Source organism: Cryptomeria japonica, chromosome 4 (assembly GCF_030272615.1).
Source record: "Cryptomeria japonica chromosome 4, Sugi_1.0, whole genome shotgun sequence".
Classification (NCBI taxonomy): Eukaryota; Viridiplantae; Streptophyta; class Pinopsida; order Cupressales; family Cupressaceae; genus Cryptomeria; species Cryptomeria japonica.
In genome coordinates this window covers 649,789,918-649,797,265 of record NC_081408.1, presented here as the reverse complement: position 1 = coordinate 649,797,265, position 7,348 = coordinate 649,789,918, and the positions used below count along the sequence as shown (strand labels likewise).

At 35.0% G+C, this 7,348-nt stretch overlaps 1 long non-coding RNA gene across 1 annotated transcript; it reads left to right on the top strand.

Annotated features, from left to right (window-relative positions):
- Window positions 1-5,723: 5,723 nt before the first annotated feature.
- Window positions 5,724-6,575, top strand: LOC131047676 (uncharacterized). The gene is made up of 2 exons (XR_009106279.2): window positions 5,724-6,247; window positions 6,336-6,575. It is a non-coding gene; the product is annotated as an uncharacterized LOC131047676 (long non-coding RNA).
- Window positions 6,576-7,348: the final 773 nt, after the last annotated feature.

Sequence of the window (7,348 nt, the reverse complement as noted above, 5' to 3'; positions counted from 1 at the left end):
TGGTGTTTATGTGATGGCATTTGTCTTTTTGTTTCAATTAGTTGTTTGAGACATCTGTATCGAGGTCTCTTTGGCTAGTTGATTTATGGTCTCGTGTTTTGTTTTTGTCATGTGTATGTTGTGTTTGGTCTTGTTTTTGTTTGTCTTGTTCCTTTTGTCTTGTATTATCTTGCATATGTTTGAGTGAGTTAAGATCCTAAGATTTGGGGATTTGTTCCTCAATATTAGTGATGTCTTATACTCCCTGTGGTATTTCTCTGTATCTCTCATCTCCATCTCTCTCTTTCTTCTACTTTACCAGTTGTATTGGCATAAGTCATACTCCCACTAAAGTGGGGGATAAATGTAGCATCATAAAATTGCAACCCTTTCAATTTTGACTGCATTTTAGGTGACAACTACATTCCCCTACTCAATTGGGAAGCTTCTCTGCATTATAATTTTAAATCTTCTCCTGTTTTGGCCCTTACATCACCTTGAGACCCTGTATAGGCCCCAAAATAGGACAGGACAAGGGCGTGGTACCCCTTTCCCCCCTAGGATAGGGGTGTGGTACCCCTATCCTTCCTCTTAGGGTGGCCCTAAGATGGGTCCATATGACCCTTGGACCTAATTTTCTTTTTGGGAACTTAAATTCTCCTATGTCGGCCTTCAGTGAGATGAAAATTAATCCTCTGAGGCAAGTATAAAAGTGAATCTAGTCCTCTCATTTTCATAAGCGAAGTGAAAATATACAAGGATAAGGAAGCATAGGCGAAAATATACATCATCAAGTGTTCACGTGTTCAAGTCTTCAAACATCTCCTTCTTAATGTGTCTTCTTCATTCATCCATTACATAAAAATTACAACATTCATTTGCAGGCATGTGTGTGTGTTAGGGTTTTGTCATGTTACATGCCATTTCATGCAACACCTATGATTACATTCAAGAAGCAAAGCAATCATCATCAACAAATTGCAGATCTACAAGGTATACATTTGCATCATTTACATTTAAACATTTTCAATTACTTTCTTTCAAGGTCAATTCCTCAACCAGGGTTTGACTGAGGAAAACCCCTATCCACAACTCTTCTTCCCTTCTTTTTTGTGTGTAGGTTGTAGGTGCACAACTGTAATTAAAATTTTGGGCTTCATTTGCAGAGACGGAAAAACCCTTTTCATTTCAAGGATTTTTCGGAGGACCATGTGCACTTTCAACACAGTCCTGATGACTTTTGTCCAAATTTGCAGGGCAGATCCGTATCAGTCTAAATATCTCATATCCAAATTTACTGCCCAATCCCGAGCCAGTAGCTCCTCATTTCACCCATTTTATCTCTCGTTTTTGCATAGTCAACAAGTCAACTCTTCTACTTACAAGAGAGGGTAAATTGCATTGCTCCCTTGCAATTGACTTAGTATTCAGATCCTTATTCACTCTAGGGTTTGGATGTAGTGAATTCAACCCCTCTTTTGAATGCAAAGTATCTCCCAACTGAAAATTATCCTAGTTATTTCCTTTCTCTCTCCTAGGTGGGGAATCACTAGGGTTCAATTTTCCACTTTACAAATGTATACATTGATAAGGGTCAACAAGTGAAATACATCATCATAGTCATATGTGAAACCACATGAATCTCCAACATTCTCTCATGCTCCATTGAGATATCTACAACAAAATCAAAGTGACCACCATCTCAAGTGATACCTACCAATCCAAGAACACAAACATCAAATTTGATGTGATAACAAAGGCTCCAAGTTATTGTCATAAGGCAAAAATCCCAAATGATTAGAAATGACATCCACAACACATGTCAATAGATCGAACCATTCATACCTTAAGTATAAAGAACATTAGTTTACTAAAACTAATTCCATATCAAACCATACACAATAATTAATCTTCCTTTATCAAAATTGGTAATGAAGAACATACATATATCTAGGAAGACCCTTTGCATTGGTAATGACAAATCTGAAAATAGACTAAAAGATTATTAAGTTCATCCCTAATGTTCCAACCAATGCAATTCAATTTCATCCCTAATGTTCCAACTAATGCAATTCAAGTTCATCTTTATTTCTTTGTTGTTCCTAAATTTGTCAAAACACTTGGTTACTATCTCTTCGATTTCCTTCCCTTCTCTCTTTTATTCACTTTGACCTCTACTAAGGTGTTTCCTTTTCTTTTCCCCTTCTCTTTTCTCTATAAAGGATACATTCTTATCAACCCCTCGAATAATTTCATCTGCACTTGAGCATGGAGATTTTTCAATGGATAATTTGAACCTTCTTTACCTTTGAATATCATATTAGGTAAAGACAGTACAACTTCCACTAATTCTACTTGATCAAGAATTTTCTTTATTCTTAGCTTCATTCAACAAAGCTCTAATCTTATCTAATGCCAATGTCTGGCTATTCTTTGGTTGTCTAGTATTGGTATTAAATAAATGATTAGGGATAGTAGTATTATCTTTCGGAGTATCTTTCAAAATATCTTCCCTAGTTGCATCCCTTTCAACATCATGTTTAGGGTTAATTCTCTCTACATTCTCTTTAGAATTAACATTGCCATGAGGGAAACCTTATGAAATGGCCATAATAGAGTCCTCCATAGGAGTTTCCATATTACCATTAGTGCCCTCAAAATTTAGTTTCTCAAAGGCCTTAGCTTAAAACTAGGGCATTTTTTGGTTGACCCTCTTTTTTGCAGAGAAAGCATGAATTTGAGTCCCATAAAAGGTCATTTTTTATATGTTTGGATATTTCTTTCAAGATCAATAACAATCTACTTTTTCATATTAATGCTATGAGAAAGAGCGATTGATAACCTTGCATCCATATGTGGTAGATTGCTTTGAGTTTAGTTTACTTAGAGAATGTTACCCACCAAGGAAAGGAGATGGGGAAATAAATCTCACAATTGAGGTAGTAAATCATTAATAACAAGCCATATCAAAATAAAAATAGAAACAAATTTCTCATTAAAGATATCAAGAAACCAATTAAGTGCTCCAAAAAAAGAGTTAGTAATATTTCTAGAATTATTTTTGTAGCACTCATTCTTGCATGACATGGGTTTTAAAACGCATGACAAAAAGCCCTTTGTGATTCATTCTTGTAAATGTAACATGAATCCCCAACCCTTTGCCCAAACCCCATTAAGCCACTCAACAATACACATTTTAAAAAGTAGCCCATCAATATTAAATAATGAACCATTTTAGGTGAAGCTAAAAAATAAATAACGAGGTAGGTAAATGTCATAAACCCTATTTCAAAATTGGTTATCCATGCGGAAGGAATATTGAATGGTAGACAAACATGAAAAATACATCAATCACTAAAACGTAGAGCATTGACCTCAAAAGATAAAATACAAAAGGAGTTGTAAATCCATTTCCATCATACTACAATATGAAATTTATAAACCCACCATAAATCCGTGAAACTCTTTGAAATTGTTATAGAAAGGGTAGAACCTACCGTAGGCCATACTAATCACCAATCTCTAATAACATTATGATTCTAAAGAAAGACTATTGCAAATAAGAATTACGCTCTAAGTAAGAAGAAAAGACATTGTAGAATAAACTAGGCTAATTTTAATAATTGCAAGGTGGAATAATAGTGAAGAGGGACCAATTCTATAAAATAGACCTAAAATGATAATGACATGTTTTGTAAATAAAACATAATCAGCTCACAACTTAAATGAGTTTTGCAAAAAGGGATTTATTAGAATACTCTAGTTAATATAACTAAATATTTATCATAGGTTAAGATTTCAAAGATCTTTTATATGTATCCAAGCATAATCTATTTAAAAAAAATTGGCCTGTAGTTTTTGGTATTTCATTAGTCTATCAATTATAGAACTAATAATAGGTAATCACAAGTTACAAATATTATATCACCATTGGGAAATAAAAGTCTCAAATCATTTAACTCCAAATGATGTTGTTGATTCTATCATTGGCCTTCTTCTCACTTATTTATGTCAAATTATTTTAAAATTACTTTCCTAGATGATCCATATCCATGAAAATTTTCATCTCCAAGATTACTTTGGAAATAACCTCTTTGATATTATACATGATCTTCTATTAAGGTTTCATAGTTGAAATAATCTTAAATATGGTAAAATGAATTAGAAGCTAACTAGAAATTGTGCAAGTTTTTGAAATTTGATTTTGTAATTGCTCAAGAAATTATAAAGCTTTTGGTGCTTGCACAGGGGCTTCGCTTAGTGAACCTGGGTTATATCATGTGCATTCATGGTATGCTAAATGATCCCCCTATTTTCAAAAATATTGTCCTAAACTCCTTTTTTTTCACTCCCTCCCAAAACATAGCCCGAATTAAAAGCCCCCTTATTTTCACGAGATATTGCATTTTTTCATAGTCTGAATTAAAAAACCCCCTATTTTCACTGATAAGCAATATATGTTAGCCTCATTTTTAAGATATTAAACCCCCCAATATGAATGCACATGATATAATATGGCCTAGACAATGAAGCCCCCATGGGTGCCTGAATATAGTTTTGTAGCTACAAAAATGTAGGTGGAGTTTGGTAGTTCATATATAACGATATTTTTTTTCATTTTAGAAATAATTATCTAATCGTAAGGGTGTAATTAGTGTCCAAATATTCACACATAATAAAGAGGGTTTAAAAGTTTGGTTGTAAGATTGGAGTAGCAATATTACAAATAAAATCTTAAATCCTAAAAATAGTTTTGTGAACAAAGCTATATATAATTTGTCTTATAAATACGTAGCTATGAAACATTTGTGATTGCCAATTACATTCTAATCCCACTAATTTGTTATTTATAATTCTTAATCCTAAAACTTATTTTATTCAAACATATATTAATTATAACATTAAATATGAAAAAAAAATTATGTGATTGATAATCCCAAGACATTATATGTATATAGATTGATCCGAGGCTTATCAATATATATATATAGAAAGAGAGAGGGTAGATCTGGAGGCCTTCATTTTAGAGAAACACTTACTGACAAGTTACATATGTCAATACTTGAATTATTTTTAAATCTTTGAATAATAACCTACAAGGTAAGGGCAAGACTTTAGAATAAGTGAATTATTTTTAAATCTTTGAATAGTAGCCTACAAGGTAAGGACAAGACTTTAGAATAAGTGCATTATTTTTAAATCTTTGAATAGTAGCCTACAAGGTAAGGGCAAGACTTTAGAATAAGTGAACTATTTTTAAATCTTTGAATAGTAGCGTACAATGTAAGGGCAAGACTTAAGAATAACTTAGCGTTCAAGTCGGATCCGGCCCATTTGCATTCTCACGCCTAAACGTTGAATATCCCTCTCCCTCTCCTTCTCCCTCACTTTCTGCGGTTTGCCTCCACATGTGACACGTCCTTCCCATTCTCAAAAAGAGACGTTAATGCCGGGGAGTGCCAAATATTTGGACTCAGAGAATCGCAGAAATATTATTCCAACTCCTTAATCGATGCGTAATTAACGAACTAAATTTGTCGTACACACGTTGAAAAAGTCGACTTTGTGGACAATCTCCGACACGCAAATCTTGACTTTTGTTTCATTCACACCACGTACAAGGTTTTAGTCTTCTTTTTTATTTATCTATTGTTAGATGTAACAGCTGAGCAGTGTGAATTGGAAGTTTCTACTGCGCTCGCCTTCACCTGTTTGTGTATAAATACTCTTCAGCCCTCTCACCATTTCAACTCACCATCAACAATGTTAGCGATGGCTCTTCACAATTCTTTTGTACTCATCGTCTTGTTGGCATTTGTGTCAGTGTGTTTATCGGAGAGGCCATTGCTTAGTCCTTTCCACCACAATAGAAAGCCATTACCAGGAGCTCACCCACCTACGCTCCCACCGCCACTACAAAGCCCACAACCACACTTCCCTTCTCCCTTCATTCACAATCCCCCATTCGAGAAGAAGTCTCCCATGCAAGACGCTCACTCTCCTACATTTCCAAACCCACAATCGCCCCACCCTTCTCCCCTTATTCCTAAGCCGCGACCTTTCCACAAATCCCCACACTTCTCTCCTGCTAATGCTCCTCTCTATCACAAGCCAGGTTCCCCTATATTCAATGGCCCTGGTGAAGTGCATCCTCCCTTGAAGAAATCTCCTCCCAAGGCAGTAATAAAGCCCCCACCAAAGCATGGACACTACAGTCATCCTCCCATGCATAGCTCTCCTCCACCTCATCCTACTTATTAGACACTTTGTAAGTTCACAGTTCCGTTTCAACACATTTTACATTTCCATCTCTTAAATGGGTGATCAACTAAGTTTTCTTTTTGTTCTTGTCGCAGATAGTAAGTCCGAGGAGAATATATAGACCATAAATAAAGGAGACGTGGTTTAGATTGCGGTGAACAATAGTAGTAAAACTACAGGTTGATTTCGCCAATGAGAATGATGAGGGGAGACTTGAATTATTTTCTCGTAAATGTTGTTATCGGTGTGATGCAGAAGCCGCGGATTCTCTATCTATTATTGTAATGTTATGTTATGATTAGTTCTATATTACAATATTATTAGCATTTCTCACACCATTTTATCGGCCTTTTTTTGTTAACAAATTAATTGGATGCTTCGATTTCATACTTTTTTATTTACCGTTGTCTTACCTACGTGAATGATGTAACGGGAACGGAAAAGTCGATTTAATTAACGTAGTACTTTGTAAATGAAACGCCCGTTAAACAAAAGCCCATTCACTGTTGTAACATTGCGTGTCGTTTATGCTTTATTTTTCCGTCATTGTACTTTAGCCCTTCGTCTTATGGAAACTAAATTTTGGTAGCATTTTAAGTGCATTTTGACACCATCCGTTTTTTGCAATTATACGCGAGGAGACGTGACAGCATTTGTAACAGAAAAAAATGAACAGCTGTATGAATCTTAAAATGTTTCTCAATCTTAAAAACATTTCAAACATTTTAAGCATTATTGTGAATTGTAGAAATATCATAGATTTAAATTGTTTAATTATTTGTTATATGCAGTAATAGATTTCAGTGATATTCTTGAATCTTTCCAAACAACAACATATTCTCAACATTCAATGATGGAGGCTAGTGGTAAACCATCTCAATTAACCAACGACCACTTCGCTGATGATTCCTTCTTAACTCTCATTGAAGATGAACAGAATGTTCGGGAGACCCTTTGCTGTGTTGATATCTTTTGTCTGGCCTCTGGGTCTACCATTCAACGGTACAAGACGCAGCGCTATAGGCAGCCCTTCCTTTCGGCTCCCTCGTGGCTTCTCCAGTTTGACTGGAAGTGGTTAGATCATGGTGAAGTTTTTAGATTCCTAGGT